Genomic DNA, 18,741 nt, shown 5'->3' on the forward strand with positions numbered 1-18,741 from the left:
ATCTTTATTAAAGCTGTTGCAACAGGGTGCTCCCCTCACACACAGGAGGACGGAGGAGGACCAAGAACAAAGGTGTGCCAGCCCTTATATATACATTTTAAATTGCCCACCCTGTAGTCCAAGAACACCCCCAGAAACATCATACATACATCACAAAAGAGGCGGTCTACAACAGAAATCTAAGTGTGTTATCTCCTGTCTGGCAGGTTACCTGTTAATGGTCACTTGATTGGATTACCTGGGGAGCCTGGCCAGATGGTCTGTGAGCCACATCTTGTCACCCCTGTTGCAATTGCGGTCCCCCTCTTATTCCCATCTTCCCAGGCCGGTGAGGAGGAAAGATCTCAAGAACATCACTTTGCACCGGATGCCAGGTGAGTCCAAGGGACTCCTTGATGGGCAAGGAGTTACTTCCCATGCACATAGTAAACAGAGGTGAAACAGGTGTCTTTGCAATAGTGCAGAGGCCCCTGGGACATCCTGCCAACTTGCACAGGGCACCCACAGCATTTGAAATCCCTTGTTCTGTGACCACAAGCAGGTGATGTCCCATCTGCAGTTCAGTGCAAGTCCCATGAAAAGTAAGAAGCCCATTTCTGACAACTGGAGCCTATCTGTGGTGGTGTCATGGCTGGGATGGAGCTAGGCTGTGCCTCCGTAGCTGGAAGCAGCAATGCTTCTGAACACCAGCTGCTGGAAACCACAGGAGGGGAGAGGGCTCTTGTGCTCAAATCCTGCTTGCTGATTCCCCAGAGGCAACTGGGAGAACAAGATGCTGGACTAGATGGGCCATTGGCCTGAACCAGTAGGCTCTTCTTATGTTCTGATGGATCTGCCATCTTCTCCATGCCATAGACGTTGGCTGTTCCTCATCTAACTATACAGACCAGCTTCACTGCTTCCTTGACCTCCAAGAGGGAAAATGGGAGTTTTTCAAGGTTGTTGTTGTTGTTGCTTAGTCATTTAGTCGTGTCCGACTCTGTGTGACCCCAAGGACCAGAGCACGCCAGGCACTCCTGTCTTCCACTGCCTCCCGCAGTTTGGTCAAACTCATGCTGGTAGCTTCGAGAACACTATCCAACCATCTCGTCCTCTGTCGTCCCCTTCTCCTTGTGCCCTCCATCTTTCCCAACATCAGGGTCTTTTCCAGGGAGTCTTCTCTTCTCATGAGGTGGCCAAAGTATTGGAGCCTCAGCTTCAAGATCTGTCCTTCCAGTGAGCACTCAGGGCTGATTTCCTTAAGAATGGATAGGTTTGATCTTCTTGAAGTCCATGGGACTCTCAAGAGTCTCCTCCAGCACCATAATTCAAAAGCATCAATTCTTCGGTGATCCGCCTTCTTTATGGTCCAGCTCTCACTTCCATACATCACTACAAGGAAAACCATAGCTTTAACTATACAGACCTTTGTTGGCAAGGTGATGTCTCTGCTTTTTAAGATGCTGTCTAGGTTTGTCACTGCTTTTCTCCCAAGAAGCAGGCGTCTTTTAATTTCGTGACTATGCCTACTAATATTTTGGTGTTTCTGCTTTCTTTATCAATTAAAAATTAGTGGAAGTCTTTATGAGAGGGACAGAAATCCTGCCTGAAGTCTTGCCCATCTAGTCGTGAGATCTCCCTGCCTCTCTGAACTGTCTCTGAGGCAGCACCCTACTTTCCTGGCAGAAAGCGCTACTGGAAACAACGAATAATTTTCAGATAGTCATGTATAAGATTGCACGGCTAGCTTTTTAGAAAGTGATATCAGGCACCCATGTGTCTTTGATGTCAAGCTGAAATGGAATATTTAAGAGATCTTTCACATACCGAGAGATTTTTGCAAATGTGTAGATGATACGGAGGAGGAGAAGCAGGAGATTTGCATTTTATTTCAAAATAAAAATGACCCCCTAAAGCTACAGAAACGAAATACATTACAAATGGTTCAGATGACAGAAAAATTCTGTGATGAAATTCTTCCTGCAAACATCTTAACTTTATGATGGGCAAGTGTTTTCCTCCAACCAGAATACCCCAGCCACCTAATGCAAAACTAAGTATTTAAGAACCAGAATCTCTGTATATATAGCATTCACCAAACAGGAAACCAGATTATTTGGCAAAGAGCCAAACTGATAGGCGATCTGTGCTCAAAGTCTCATTGAATTAAATGGAAGCTTAACAATTCCTTGAAGCCTGAACTACCTGAAACTGATAGCATCTTTTATCCATTGCTGCTTCTTAAGTCGTCTCTTACTGGAATTACTGGCTGCAATTCTATTAGGTAAAACACTGGAAAGTCTAGTTAAGAGGAAATAAGCAATATAAAAGACAGATCTATTGTTCCTGTAAAGGGAGAATGACCACCATTATCTACCTAGCTCTACTGGCTTTTATTTTCAGGTCTGTTTTTTTGAAAAAGAGAACTATAAAATCTTGGTTTGGTGCCGTAGTACGATTTCTGCAGCAACACTGGAGTTAATTCATTGCTGGCTCAGGAAACTTAGAATTATGGAAATGAAAAATTTGGTTTTATCATACGGCCAGCAATTTAAACCTTATTCCAGTGTACCAGCTTGGCACATACTGAAATGAACAAGTCTCGTGCTAGGAAAATCATTCTGCAGCATTTGTGGTTCATCTTAGCACATACTGTGCACGCCGGAATCAGTTCAATAGGGGGAAAGGCTAAATTTACTCAAGGAACACTTTTAAATGTTGCCCCAGAAGCTACATCACTAGAAACTCATATCACAAAATAGCCATTGGAGCTATTTATTGCATTGAATAGCTTCCTCAGAAGAAGAAAAAAAGATCTGTTGCTTATTCACTTAGTTGCACAAGGCCAAAAGCAGAATATCAGCTAGCTCTCTCAGGAACTATTCAGGCTAGGCAAGGCATGCAATTATAGACACTTGTTCAATCATGTAATTCTTGGTTGAGCTAAGACGGAGATTGGAGTTGCCTGGTGGCCTTGAGGAGCTCCCAGCTTTAGAGGCTAGTTAGATGGGAGTCTGAGGCAGAGAGGCATGTAGTCTCAAAAACATACCCTCCAACAGTTCTCTGATGAAACTAGGGATGTCCTATTTTATAATAACAACAATCATTTGTTATATTAAAATAATATATAAAATAATATTTTATAATACAGTGGTACCTCGGGTTACATACGCTTCAGGTTACAGGCTCCGCTAACCCAGAAATAGTACCTCAGGTTAAGAACTTTGCTTCAGGATGAGAACAAAAATCGTGTTCCGGTGGCACGGCGGCAGCGGGAGGTCCCATTAGCTAAAGTGGTGCTTCAGGTTAAGAACAGTTTCAGGTTAAGAACAGACCTCCGGAACGAATTAAGTACGTAACCAGAGGTACCACTGTAATAATAATTTTATTATTTATACCCCACCCATCTGACTGGGTTGCCCCGGCCACTCTAGGTGGCTTCCAACATATGTAAAAACATAATTAATCATTAGAAAAAAAACTTCCTTATACAGGGCTGCCTAAGATGTCTTTCTAAAGGTTGCATAGTTATCTCCTTGGCTCGGGGGTCATATAACTCCATACCTTCCAACATGTCTCTGATGAAAATAGGGACGTTCTAAGGGAAAGTGGGACATTCGGGAATCAAATCAGAAACCGGGACGGCTTCTGTAAGTCTGGGACTGAAAATAGGGCCACATTGAGGGTCTGCAAAAAATGTGTCTCCATTTCAAATAGGGCTATGCTCGGGACGCTGTGTGGCAAGGCCTTTCTTCTTAGAAGGAGGAAAGGCGGTACAACAAAGCTTCAAATCTTAAGATAGTGTTCCCTCAAGCTTTTACAGCTCACAGATTTAAGGCTGTAAGGGAGGCTTTGCAGTACAGTGGTGCCTCGCAAGACGAAATTAATTCGTTCCGCGAGTTTTTTCGTCTTGCGATTTTTTCGTCTTGCGAAGCACGGACTTTGGAAAAGCTTCAAAAATCACCAAAGTCTTCAAAAACCTCAAAAAAGGCTACCACACCACGTGCTATGAGTTGCTCCTCGAAGTGAATGCACGGTTTTAAGAAAAAGGAAACAAACCTGCAAGACAAAGGAAACAAACTTGCAAGACGCTTTCGTCTTGCGAAGCAAGCCCATAGGGAAATCCGTCTTGTGAAGCAACTCAAAAAACGAAAAACTCTTTCGTTTTGCGAGTTTTTCGTCTTACGAGGCATTCGTCTTGCGAGGTACCACTGTACAGCCTTAATGCAGTTCTTGCATTTGCGTGTTCAGACCCAGAAACCTTCCCCCTAAATTAATTCACACTTGACTCAAATTTTGGTTTTGGTTTTTGGCAGAATTTAGGCCACAACTTTATTGATTACAGAAAGTGAATGGTTGCATAGGCTCTGGTTCGACTAGCTCCCTGCCATGCAGGTAGCGCTGACCCAGGGTTCCAGCATAGGTCAGCCAAGGGTGAACACCTGGATAAGCGGAAAGCCGGGAACAGGCTAACTCCGCCACCCGAATGTCCCCCTGGACTCATGCACGGGCACAACCCCCTCTCAGGGGTTGACCAAACCACCTAGTCCCTGGATTCCTTTAACAGAATACCCTTCACATAGGGATGGCGAGAGCCTTCTCCCATCCCTATCACCTGAACCAGAGCCTATCCGCAACCTTACAAGTTGTGACGATTTACTACGCAGCAGGCTAAACCCAAATGGCAACAGTCAGTCAGCCAAGTGGGGAAAATTCCTGCCGTGCCCCTGTCCCAACAACAGACGACACACGACAGCATCGCAAGGTCAAGCGCAAAGCCCTAAAAGTAGGGAGAGGTGGGCGAGTGTTCCAAATGCACGTGCTGAAAGAGGAAGATCTGGGTCATGTGCATGGGTTTTTATAGGTCCCTCAAACCGTTTGGACTGCATCCCATTGGCCAGATAGCACCCAGCTTCGAGGGACCTACCAATCAGGTGTTGTGGCTGGCCAATAGTACCCACCCACAACACAGGGTGTCAGTTTTCCAGGTCTCACCGCAATATGTGCCCTCTTTAAGGGAGGACCCAATTAAGCACAATAAGGACATCGGAAGTCCCCTGCTGGATCAGACCAAAGCGCCCCACCCCCCACCCAGGCCAGCATCCTGTTCTCACAGTCAGCGTTTGATACTCCCATTGCACCAGTTGTATTTTACCACTGGCAAGCCACCTTTTGCGACTGTATGGAGATGTCTGGAAAGAAGAAGTCCCCGCGAAAGAAGAATGGATACAAAAACTTATGGAATATGCAGATATGGCTTAGAAGTAATATAAAGAATAACTCAATAATTTAGGTATATTCATTACTAGAATAAGGCTATATACCGGGAAAAGACAGGAAGTCCAACTACACCTTTTATTCTTTTTTCTGGTTTTTTCTTTCTTTAATTCATGTTAATAAATAGATAAGACAACAAAAGAAAGTAAAAAAACGAATTAGTTTAATTTATAAAAAAAATCCTTCCAGTAGCACCTTAGAGACCAACTAAGTTTGTTATTGGTATGAGCTTTCGTGTGCATGCACACTTCACGAAAGCTCATACCAATAACAAACTTAGTTGGTCTCTAAGGTGCTACTGGAAGGAATTTTTTTATTTTGTTTCGACTACGGCAGACCAACACGGCTACCTACCTGTAACTAGTTTAATTTATGTAAGTAAACAGAATACTGCTTGTATATGGTTTTTGCTTACACGGATTATGTATATGTTTACTCAAGAAGATGTACAATACATATGCAGCACAAACCCAAGCAGACCACAGGACATTGGCTAGGAATAGATATACTTTCATTTGCATGGTACAGCATCAGTCTTTCACAGGGAACTCACAGAACTGGACTATGAATTGTAATTTTTTTGGTCCATTTTTCCATTTGTAAAGACAAGAACAGGAAAAGTATATATTAATAAGTTGGATTAAAATGGTTAAAAAATAAATCACCTACCAAAAACAAGATTTTAAAAATACTTCAAAGCAACAGAATATGATCAGTTACTGTTGAAACTCAGGCCTAAAACCCAGATTGAAATGGATCTAGATCATGGGTAGGCAAACTAAGGACCAGGGGCCGGATCCGGCCCAATCGCCTTCTAAATCTGGCCTGTGGACAGTCCGGGAATTGTTTTGACAATAATAGAATGTGTGCTTTTATTTAAAATGCATCTCTGTGTTATTTGTGGGGCATAGGAATTCGTTCATTTTTTTTCTTCAAAATATAGTCCAGCCCCCCACAAGGTCTGAGGGGCAGTGGACCAGCCCCCTGCTGAAACAGTTTGCTTACCCCTGGTCTAGATAATCAGGGTCATCAAAGATACCCAACTGAGGTATAATAATGGCGGTCAGTCTCCCGTTACAGATACCAGCCATCTTTCTTGAGCATTGCTTTCTTCATCCTTAACAGGACCCTCCAGCTCTCAACTAATAGGTTTTTGCAATTAATATATACAATCTATACAGATGGACCCAACTTTAGTTTAAGCCAAAAGGAAGCCTCCTCATTTTTAACCTTTCCGTTTAGATTGCTGTCAAGTGACCATATGCAGGCAGCTGCAGATAATAAATTATGGTCTTCTTGTAGCCGCGTTCCAGTGCTATTAGAGGCTAAACATGCCAACTCAGCTTAGATTTACATCTTGCATTAAACCCAAACGCTTCCACTTGGTTTAGATTTTACTACATAGTAGCGTTTTGTGAGGAAATTACTACCAGCCTCAAAGCTTCAAAACAGAACTGCAAGATTTGAGTTTCATAAAACATGTAAACATCCTTATAGCAAGATGCCCAATGTACTTTTGGGAAGGCTTTCTTTGGGGACATCAGAATACAGGTTTTCTATTAATGAAACAGTGTTATTGTTGTTGTTGTTAAATGCACTTTGCAGCTTATCTAAAGAAGTGTGCATGCACACGAAAGCTCATACCAATAACTAACTTAGTTGGTCTCTAAGGTGCTACTGGAAGGATTTAAAAATTTTTTTTTAATTATTTTGTTTTGTTTCGACTACAGCAGGCCAACATAGCTACCTACCTGAAACTAGTATCATTTGTGTGTATGTGTGTGTATAGATGGTATATCACACCGGCAAAGATGGCCAAATGTATAAAACAAGCTCCAACAAGTGTTGGAAATGTAAAGAAAAAGAAGGCACGTTTTTTCATATGTGGTGGAATTGTAAAATAATCAAAAATTTCTGGGAAATGATTTATAATGAAATGAAAAGAATGCTTAAGATAACTTTTGTTAAGAGACCAGAAGCTTTTCTGCTAGGCATTACAAGTCAAGACTTGCCAAAAGATCAGAAGAAATTATTCATGTATACCACAACAGTGGCTAGGATATTACTAGTCCAAAAAATGGAAAGACAATAAAATACCAACTAAAGAAGAATGACAAGAAAAACTGATGGAGTCTGCTGAAACGGCGAAGCTAACTGGAAAACTGAGAGATAAGGACAATAGAGGCTTTAAAAAAGACTGGGAACCATTTATGTTGTACATACAGAAACATTGTAAAGAAGTGAACTCACCAGCAGGGTTTGAGTAAACACAATCAACAAAACAAAGATAGAGAGTAAGATGTAATAATGGGGAAATAGTAAAATATTAGAAGTAATTTAAAAATAAGTACAGTGGTACTTCAGGTTACATACACTTCAGGTTACAGACTCCGCTAACCCAGAAATAGTGCTTCAGGTTAAGAACTTTGCTTCCGGATGAGAACAAAAATCGTGCTCTGGTGGCGCGGTGGCAGTAGGAGGCCCCATTAGCTAAAGTGGTGCTTCAGGTTAAGAACAGTTTCAGGTTAAGAACGAACCTGCAGAACGAATTAAGTACTTAACCCGAGGTACCACTGTATGGGGATAAAAGAAAAATGCTAAGAATATAAAATATTCAATTGGAAGAATGGAAGGGTTAAAACACAGAGCCTAGGACTTGCTGATCAGAAGGTCGGTGGTTCGAATCCCCACGAGGGCGTGAGCTCCTGTTGCTCGGTCCCTGCTCCTGCCAACCTAGCAGTTCGAAAGTGTAGGGATATCGCGGAGTGGGGAGTGGGGTCCGGAGGGAGCACACTCCCCACTCCGCGATATCCCTACAGAAAGCACGTCAAAGTGCAAGTAGATAAATAGGTACCGCTCCGGCGGGAAGGTAAACGGCATTTCCGTGCACTGCTCTGGTTCGCCAGAAGCGGCTTAATCATGCTTAGTCATGTTTAGTCATGCTGGCCACATGACCCGGAAGCTGTATGCCGGCTCCCTCGGCTAATAAAGCGAGATGAGCACCACAACCCCCAAGTCGGCCATGACTGGACCTAATGACCTTTACCTTTACCTTTTAAGGCATGAAAATAAGCAGGACATGTTATTGCATAACAAACCAGAAAAGAAAGTTGAGGGAAGTCTCCGGGGGGGGGGGGGAGGCATTGGGGTACTGTATTTCTTTTTCTGTTTGAGACAATGTTTTTGTGATGAGCACAAAACTACAAAACTTAATAAAAATTATTTTAAAAAAGAAGAAGAAAAGAAAGACGTTTGCACCCACTGTGTTAATGCCGCAGGGGACTTTTTAATGTGTTCTTATGACCAACAAGTGGTGGAAGGAGCGAGCCACATTCCGCTGAGTGAGCCTGTCCCTGGCTATAGTACTGGCTTTAGCCCTCTCACTGGTCAGAGCTGAAGGAGCTAATGGGCAGAGGGATTAGGGGTGGGAGGCTGGGGAAGATGAAACAGGTTTGAAAAGGCAACAAACCAGCTTAGGTAAGATTACTTTTCAAAACTATTGGGTTGGTTTTTTTATAGAGTAATTGAAGGGATTTCCCTCTGCTGAAATAATAATAATAATAATAATAATAATAATAATAATAATTTATTATTTATACCCCGCCCATCTGGCTGAGTTTCCCCAGCCACTCTGGGCGGCTCCCAATCAGTGTTAAAAACAGTACAGCATTACATATTAAAAACTTCCCTGAACAGGGCTGCCTTAAGATGTCTTCTGAATGTCAGGTAATTCTTTATCTCTTTGACATCTGATGGGAGGGCGTTCCACAGGGCGGGCGCCACTACCGAGAAGGCCCTCTGCCTGGTTCCCTGTAGCCTCACTTCTCGCAATGAGGGAACCACCAGAAGGCCCTCGGCGCTGGATCTCAGTGTCCGGGCTGAACGATGGGGGTGGAGATGCTCCTTCAGGTATACAGGACCGAGGCCGTTTAGGGCTTCAAAGGTCAGCACCAACACTTTGAATCGTGCTCGGAAACGTACTGGGAGCCAGTGCAGATCTCTCAGAACCGGTGTTATGTGGTCCCAGCGGCCACTCCCATCATTTACAACTTTAAAAAGGGACACAGGTAATTTTCACCTGCGATCTCTGCTGTGGTTGATTTCAAATACTGTGCACATGTATCTTAATCAGGTATTTGTCCCTAAAAAGTGTTAGCAGAGACACTAAATTTTAAATGGAAAGGAAATCGAAGGAAAATACAAGATCGATGAAGACTTAATCCTAATAACACAGGAAAGTAAATTGTAGACAGATGGTGGACCTTGAGAAAGTCCCCCCAAAAAAGGGTTTAGCCAAGCAATATTTAAACTGAAAACTCAGAAAAATACCAAGATGGAGATAGTAAAGAGAATCAAGAAAATTAACTGGAAGAGCCAAGAGAAAATGAAGGTGAATGAAGGGATGTGAAGTGGGAGAAATCAAGTTTTATTTACCTTTCAAACTAATTAGTCTTCAGATGAAAAGGAGCACATGGATATGAAGCCTGCTTAAAGCAGAGAGAAAATGAGCAGGGGAAATAGAAGGCATTTCTTTTAAAAGGCAACTAGAGAAGTCATTTCATGAAGAGAAAGTTGGGGGTTTTGTTGCTGAAGCTAGAAATGTGCACATGGAGGGGGGAAGCAAAGAAGACAGGGAGAGGACAAAACTGCTCCTTCTACCGTATTTTTCGCTCCATAGGGTGCACCGGACCATAGGGCGCACCTAGTTTTTAGGGGGGGGGGGAAATAAAGGGGGGAATTATTCCCCCCCAGCCCCCAGAACAGGTCCAGGAGCAGCGGCAAGATTGCACGCAACCTCGCCGCCGCTCCCAGAGCTTGCGGGCCTGGGGACAGGGGAAGCCCGAGCTTCCCCCGACCCCAGCCCCCAGAACAGGCTGCTATCCGCAAGTCTTCGGAGCCCAAAGGCTTGCCGGATAGCTGCCTGAAGCCCAGGGAGTGCAGCAGGAGTTGGCACTGCGCTCCCTGGGCTTCAGGCTTCAGGCTGCTATCTGCAAGCCTTCAGAGCCCGGCGGGAACTCCCGTCACGCTCAGAAGGCTTGCAGATAGCTGCCTGAAGCCTGGAGAGCAAGAGGGGTCGGTGCGCACCAACTCCTCTGCTCTCCAGGCTTCAGCGAAAGCCTGCATTCGCTCCATAGGACACACACACATTTCCCCTTCATTTTTGGAGGGGGAAAAGTGTGTCGTATAGAGCGAAAAATACGGTAATTTCATGTTGGCTCAGGTTGCCTTGGAAGGAGAGAAAGACAGGTAAGTTAAAAACTTGCTGAAAAGGCGCATAAAGCATTTTGAGAATGAACCTGCTGATGGTGATTAGAGTGACTGTTCAGAGACATGGCAAGTCCAGGATCTTGTGGGAAAGTGCTTTCTCTGAGGGAAGTTCCTGAGAGAGTGGAGTGGCTAGAGTGGTGGATTAGGAACTGGGAGACTTGAGATCAAATCCTCACTCTGCCATGAAACTATCTCTCAGCCTAACCTACCTCACAGGGTTATTGTGAGGATCAAATGAGGTAGCAGACTAGAACATCAATTCCACTAAGCCTATCCAGCAGAACCTGCAAGATTACGAAAATATATGGGAGCTCAAAAGGTTAACTATGGAATAGGCCTGGCAAAATGATCTCTGGTGGTAATAAACAAGGTTTTGGGATTTTATTTTATTTTTGCTAAGCATCTTCTTGGAACAGCTATTTAGCAAGTAGCTCAGACAACACAAAGCACTGACTTTATATAAACAAAAATATACAACCTTCTCACTTTGAAGTGACCATCACAGTGAAAGGAAGTTACTATCAGGTACTCTTGTATTTTCAGAGGCGATGTCAGGCTCAGGTACCTCCCAAGTAAACCCTAAACGCTACATCACAATGACAGCAGCAATATACTTGTATACATTATGCCTGAAGGACATCTAAGTGAGTATCACTTGCTTGGCTGGGAAGAAAAATTATGTTGTGTTCCTTCTGCAACTCTTTGTGCTAAGACTCTTTCAAGTTGCGGTGACGGAGTTGTCAGAAGAGGCCCTATTTTGTGTCGCTACAATGAGGCTCACCTAAAGGTAGGAGAACACTTCTTTTCTTCCAGCTCTTCTTTCCTACAGGCTTCCCACAGTTCACTGTACCTGAGGGGAGAGTCGCCTGCATTTGGACTGTACTGCTTTAGGTAAGTTCACATTCCACCACTCAGTGGTCTTTTTTTAAGACAATATTTTTTGGATTGGTCTCTCCTTTTTCTCATTTTCTTTTCTGCTGGTCTTTTCACAGGTCTCTCCAAAGAGCCCTCAACCCTCAAATGAGGCCAGGGCTTCCAGCAAAGTCCCAGAAGTCATGGTGGTAAGAAAAGCCATTTTTTATAAATAAATAAAAAGTCGTTTTCTGTAGGATTGGTGGAAGGTGGCTGCGGGCAAACTAGTGACCCTAGATCGCAGAACAAAAAAGGGGGACCCGCTAGACACAAAGTCACTCTCAGATAGACAAATGAAAGGGTGAACAATCTTCCTTCTTTCCACACTAAATCTGAATCTCATCTCTCTGTTGTGCCCCTGTAGATCAATGGCTCATCCAGCTTCAAACAAAAATGGCGGTCAAAATGGTATTGTATGATTGAAGGACATTCAGGTGAGTATGCCTTGCTTGGCTAGGGAGAAAATCTCTACTGTGTTCCATCTGCAACTCTTTGTGCTAAGACTCTTTCAGGTTGCAGTGACAGAGTTGTCAGAAGAGGTCCTATTCTGTGTCGCCACAATGAGGCTCACCTGCAGGTAGGAGAACACTTCTTCTCTTCTTCTAGCTCTTCTTTCCTACAGGCTTCCCACAGTTCACTGTACCCGAGGGAAGAATCACCTGAATTTGGACTGTGCTGCTTTAGGTAAGTTCACATTCCACCACTCAGTGGTCTTTTTCCAAGACAATATTTTTTGTATTGCTCTCTGCTTTTTCTCATTTTCTTTTCTTTTCTTTTTCACAGGTCTCTCTAAAGAGTTCTTCTGAACATCTTATGGGTTGTTTTTTTCCTGAGAGAACATTCACAGAATGTTCTCTCAGGTTTTGCTTTTTACCTTGTTGCACTGCTCAAAAAAAAGAAGCAAAAGACACTGGTGGTCGGCGCTCCTGGTTCCCAGGACGGGGTTCAAGTCCCTGTGGTGTCCATGCTAACTTCCAATGCAACAATCATGCCCCTCTTATTTTTCCCTATATCCCTCACTTCCCAATGTATTAGCATGGGAGGGTTTTTGGATAGTGATTTCAGTGAATAAGCTTGGTTCTGAACTCCACCGAGGCATCTACGGACCAATTCAAGCAACCTTTGCACTGTGCCTGCTGCTCTAACGATGCTTCCCTGATTCATCACCGGCTAGATCATGTGGGTGCTTCCTATCCTAGCATCCCAGGTATGTATGCATGCATGTATGTATGCATTTAATTTCTACACCGCTTTATATTTTTAAGAAAAACCTCAAAGCGGTTTACAGAATATTAAAACATCAGTAAAACAATCTGAAGAAAGTCAAATATAAGAAAGATGTGAAGTTATTTAGATATGCAGTAACAGCAGCCAGAATTTTGCTGGCCCAAAGGTGGAAACAGGAAGAAATGCCAACGAGGGAAGAATGGAGAATGAAACTGATGGAGTATGCAGAAATGGACAAATTAACTGGGAAAATTCGAAACCAACGCGATCAGAGATTCACCGAGGACTGGAACAAATTTACAGAGTATATGAAAACTGTGTGTGATCAGGAAATAACGCTTGTTGGATTTCAAGAAGCTCTGTGAAAAAATAAACTGGAATGTTGCTTAAAAGAGAAGATAAAATAGGGATTGTCAAAGTGCAACATAAATGTATGAAATGTGAGAAGTGGTGATAAATATGAAAATTGTCAGATAGGCTGATGGAAGTCAAAAAGAATGTATAAGTTAAATTGGATGTTTAATTATAAATGGATTGTTTATTGGAAATTTGAATAAAAATTAATTTCAAAAAAAAAAGAAAGTCAAATATAGAGTATATTCTGTCAGATTTTAAAAATGAGATGCTGACACAAATGCAAAAGCAGAAAGAAAAAAATTGTAGCGGAATTGGGGAAGAACACGAAAATGGTCACAGAAACGTTTAGCAAATTAAAAGCTTTGGACATTTCTGTGAAAAACTTGGAAAAAATTGAAAAACGAAGAAATTAGAGGAGAACCAGAGATAGTAAGGGGGGATATGAGAGGTTTAGCTGGCAGACAGGATAAATTTGAGGATTGTCTCACGGTCTTAGAGATGAGACAAAAATCTGATGTTCTGCGAATAAGAAGCCTTCTAGAGGTGGAGGGGGAACAAGTTCTTAAAACATACATAGCCGAGACAATTGTGGAATGGTTAGGTGGAGCAGGAGTATGTTGAAGGATCTACTGACAGTTGCTACAGGGTCTGGACTAAATCAGCTAAGGCTAAGAAACAGCCTGGAGAATGTTTGGTAACTTTTAACTCTAAGAAATTGAAGGACGCTATAATTGAAGGAATTGAAAGAATTGCAGGCAGAGGGAGAAGGCAGTCAAGAAGTGAGGGGGTTAAACGCAGGACTAGATGAGTACAATCAAGAGTCCTGTCCCCAACCCTCAGGTATGTGGACTGGAAACAGCCCTGATGGCAGACAGAGAACCATTTGCCAGCCAACCAGTGGAATTCAAATTACAGCAGCAGCTCGGAGAGGAGGAACGAACATGGAAGCTCCGTGTCTGGGAATGAGGAAGGGGAGGGGCTGACCCCCTTAGCCCCCGCTCTCGTTGAATAGGACAGATCACGTCACAAGAGGGGGCTGGGCTGCTTTTGGTTTCGCCGGAAGAAGTCTCCTCAGTAGGAACATCTTCACTGATGGACAGACGGCAGCATTCACCGCTCCATGAACCCTGTTGCGTTTTTTTTTGCAATAAATCTTTCTAATTAACCATGCTCATTTGTTTCCAAGACTCCCTGACAAATAAAATTGAACATATAATTTTCAAACAAAATTTAGATGTAATTTGTCTTCAAGAAACACATATAGCGAGCAAACATAATGGGAAGGTTCCAATCTACCTTCATTACATATTTCTATTTTTTTTAATAAAATTTTTATTAGGTTTTCACATTTTATAGACACAGACACACACAGACAAAGACAACACATATAAGGTTTCATATCCTTACTTTCCTAACCCCAGTTCTTGACTTCCCCCCACCCCCCCTTCATACATCCTAATTCAGTCAAATTAGCTCAGCAAGCTCATATCTCTCATCCTTTACATATTATTATTATTATATATATATACTTTTAAAGAAATACTTAATTCTTATTAGTTGGCCAAATTTTGCTTATTCAATTTTCTTATAAATATTAAATCCTTTTCTAAGGTCGACCCCAATTCCTTCCACGAATTTCCCTTTTATCTTAAAAATAGGTCATAATAATCAAACACAAAAGTCATAAACGTTTTTAAATTTCTTCCCCCCCCCCCGCCCCGGTTTCTGTCCCTTCCCAATGTCCACAAAAACAGTTTTTAGCCTGGATTCCTCACATCTGAGGCCTTTAAGTCTCTGTCAGTCTCTCTCTGCCGATTTTGTTGGTAGCCCTCTTTGTTGGTCATCGAGTCTGAGTCTCGAAGGAGTTCTAGCTCAGTCTCATCAGATTTTCTGCCATCCAAAGTACTTGATACCAACTGCTGCGAAAGGTCAGCTGATCTTCCATACTCCAAGAGGAAGCCCCAATCATATTTCTTGTTTCTTTTAAATTCAAATATTCCAAGTGTTCCAGGGGCTTCCTCCCTCCTCTTTCGCATCTTTCGCAGATTTGTAATCCAAAGGTCTTCTTCTTTATGTTCTGGCATTGTAGGCTCCTGGTTGGTACTCTCCATCTGTACTGGCTCCATTCCTTGTTCTCTCTCCTCCTGTTCCCAAGCTATCTCTTCTAATTCAGCTGCAGATTCTTTCCCGGTCAAGTCCATTGTGCATTCAGCAGAGTCACTTATTTTAGAGTTCAAGATTATAAGTTGTTTATTCATAGCCGTAGTCTGCTCCTGCAACTTTCCCACGAGAAAAAACATTCTTTCTATCTCTGCCTGTAATTTTCCATCTGCAGCCATTATAGTGTTTCAATGTTTCCCCTAGGGGGATTCTGGTTACTTAGTAGTCCTTTTCCCAACAGTCCGTTACTTTGTTATTTCACTACTTTGTTCCCAACCACTTTAATTCAAATATAACAAATTTAGTCCAGAAAGGTGTTAAATAATAAGATTTTTAACTTTCACTGCCCGTTTGACAGCTCCTTTGACAGCTGTCAAACTCCTTATTCCTTTTTCTCCAGCTCACATACAGGACCTCCCGGGTCTGGGGGGGGGGTTTAGGCAAAGGCTTCTAAAATTCCCCTCTTACTCTCCAGCACAAATCTTCTTCTGTCAAATTCATGAAAATATTATCTTTTAAAAAAACACCAAAAAAAACAACTCTCCACCTTAGTTCTCCGATCCTTGCTTTAGATTTTCTGTAAATAGGGGGGGTGCGGACTTCCCTTTAGCACATCCCCCGATCGTATCGAATTCAAAAGTAGAAATTTTTAGAGTCCAAATTCCATTCTACTCACGGATTAATTAAAGTCCGAATTTCAGGGAAGAAAGTCAGCGGTCTCCGGCCATGGCTCGCGGCTTCGCTCCACTGCAGTAGCGGTCCACTCACAGCACCACGCCGCTCCCCGTACCCTCTCCGCAGCCTTTAAAAAGGCTCTTCGTGGGTCGGGGGGCGCTTTAGGTGCCCGCCGAGTCACCAAGTCCGCAGGCTTCAGCGCCTGCGGTTTCTGAGGGTCCCCGCGTCGCCGTCGCGGTAGAACCCTTCTCCAGCGGAGCCGATTCCCTCCGGAGCTCGGAGGGAATCCGCCATTAACCAGATCGCGCTAACCCGGAAGTCCCTTCATTACATATTTCTAGGTGCTAGGCAAAAACATTCCTCTCCAGGCCTTTGGCTCATGAAATAATCTATGACCTTTTAAGCTGGGGAGGTTAGTGCTACTCTGGTATGCATTTTTGTGTTTTTATATTGTAAACCGCACTGTGATCTTCGAATAAAGGGCAGTAGAGGAGGAGGAGGAGGAGGAGGAGGAGGGGAATGCTCTGGTGTGGATTCACTCTCAGTTTAGACAATTAGACAATGGTTGTCAGGGTTGGGAAGTGTGTGAGCAGACATTGGGATGGGTCCAGAAGACTTGCAATGAATAGTGTTGCCCTCATGCCAAACACCAATGGAGGAAATGGGAAGATTATTTTCAATTATTCCTCCTTCCCCATGTAGCCCCTGCCCTTGTGACAGGGCCATCTTTACCTGGGGATGCTAGGGGTGTGTTGCACCCAGGCGCCAAATTCTGTGGGGCACCCGCCTCTGAAGCCGCCTAAGCTGTTAACCACGACCTATGGGTGATTGCGTTTGATGGGTCATTTCTGTTCTCTATTGCGGAATAGCTGCACAATCAACATATCTGGCGACGGCCCCTAGTGGTGTCTTTCATTTTAGCATGATTGCAAAAATGGAAAGACGGAGGCATCGCAGCCGTTTTTTACTTTTTCATGTTAGCAGTTTTTGCTGTCCCCCTCCTTAAAAGCTCAAAAACTCTGAGCTGCCCCTCTTAAAAAAACCTCAAGAACTTTGACCTGCTCCCCCCCCAAAAAATTGGGGTGCTGGGTGAATTTTTGAACCCCGGAGCCGCATATGCTAAAGACGGCCCTAACCAGGGTACAGGAACCTAGCCCCGAATTGGCTGCTGCTCTCCAAGATCTCAGGCAGAGCGAGAGAGATCTTTCCCATCACACAAAATCCAATCCCTTTTTAATGAGAAACTAGAGACGGAAGGAACAGAGTCTGTGATCTGCTGTGTTCAAAGGATGTACGAGCTATAATCCTAGACCAAAAAGTGAAGAGATGCACTTGGATACGTGACTGGGAGGAAGGTTAATCCCGTCCGCTTCCCCAAGTAGGTAACTCCATCCATTCTGGGTCCAGCTGGCTCCTTTCTGAACAGTGCAACTTATGCAAACCACCCTGTTCTTTAAGACTGATAGTCGTGCCTTGCTTGCATGGGCCATTGGGTGGTTGCCAACATGTGAGAATGCTTTTTCTGCATTGCCATCCCAAGTGTGGAACTCCTTGAGGCAAGAGGTTAGGGTTTCTGTTTCAATCTCAAGACAGTGCCCTGTCATTATTTGCCCCTTCAGCTCCACCTACTCCAACCCTGGTGGTTTTGTGCCTTATAAAGTACAGGTATAGGGTGCTGTGGTCTAAACCACTGAGCCTCTTGGGCTCGCCAGTCGGAAAGTCGGCAGTTCAAATCCGTACAGTGAGGTGAGCTCCCATTGCTCTGTCCCAGCTCCTGCCAACCTGGCAGTTCAAAAGCATGCCAGTGCAAGTAGATAAATAGGTACCGCTGCGGCAGGAAGGTAAACAGCGTTTCTGTGCACTCTGACACTCGTCACAGTGTCCCATTGCACCAGAAATGGTTTAATCATGTGGGCCACGTGACCCGGAAAGGTGTCTGTGGACAAACTCCGGCTCCCTCGCCCTGAAAGCAAGATGAGCGCCGCAATCCCATAGTCGCCTTTGATTGGACTTAACCGTCCAGGGCTCCTTTACCTTTATCTTACAGGGCAGTAAACATATAAAATAAAATAAATAATATAAAATAGTAGGACCATCCCTCTACAGTACACCATACTTTAAAAACACTTCTCTGGGTTTAAATGTGTGTGTGTGTGTGTGTGTGTATAAATTAGCTTCGGGATGCATTCAAATTAATGTGTGCTTGATTATTTCAATCCTCGAGAAGTCTCAGAATGAAAAACAAAGGGAAAGACTGAAAAGACTTAATATTTTACACCATGTTTCTTTATCCTGCATTTCATCTGGTTTTATGAAAGCTTTTTCTGTCAAGCTGTTGTGGGGTGTTGTTGTTGCTTCTTATTAGGGTGACGAATCAACTATTGAGTCGCACCTGCACATCTCTGCAATGCCATGGTAAACGCCTTATTTAGCAATTAGTCAAGAACTGCGGTGTACTTAGGAAAAGATCATTTATTTTTTGCTTATCAGTTGGGCCAGAAAGAGCTGGTTCTCAGGCTCCCCGGAATGAAATATTGTAGGTTAAGAGCTCTAGAACTGTCTAGGCTTGATTTAATGGAGTTTGATTGCTCTACACATAGTACATGTGTTTACTTCCAGATTGTGTTAAAGAGCAGTAACTGATTCTGCTTCTCCACTGGCATTTTAAATAAACAAAGAAAGAAAGGATTAGGACCCAGTTTTAAATCATTTTGTTATTTGAACACACTGCATTTAAAAAAAAATGGTGATTAAACAGAACATTCATCTGAGATTTAAAAAGAACAAAACGATAATGGGTTAAACGTTTTAAGACACTCAAGTGATTTATGAGCTTGTTTTAGAAGTCTGGGGTGGCAAGAACCAAATAATTCAGATTCTTTCCCA

The 18,741-nt window shown here is 43.3% G+C and overlaps 1 protein-coding gene and 1 long non-coding RNA gene across 7 annotated transcripts in view; one reads left to right on the forward strand and one right to left on the reverse strand.

Moving 5' to 3' along the window:
* TSPAN12 (tetraspanin 12) overlaps positions 1-18,741 on the reverse strand; it is a 90,529-nt gene that overhangs the window by 36,548 nt on the left and 35,240 nt on the right. The window lies entirely within an intron of this gene.
* Positions 8,580-14,188, forward strand: LOC307225990. 3 transcript variants are annotated; one of them, XR_013843209.1, is made up of 4 exons: positions 8,580-8,733; positions 11,068-11,585; positions 11,801-12,643; positions 13,861-14,188. It is a non-coding gene; the product is annotated as an uncharacterized lncRNA (long non-coding RNA). The 3 variants fall into 3 exon arrangements; XR_013843210.1 differs by having other exon boundaries at positions 8,581-8,733; positions 11,237-11,585; XR_013843211.1 differs by lacking the exon at positions 8,580-8,733 and having other exon boundaries at positions 10,883-11,585.

The sequence above is a fragment of the Podarcis cretensis genome (genome assembly GCF_951804945.1).
Source record: "Podarcis cretensis genome assembly, chromosome: 10".
Lineage (NCBI taxonomy): Eukaryota > Metazoa > Chordata > Lepidosauria > Squamata > Lacertidae > Podarcis > Podarcis cretensis.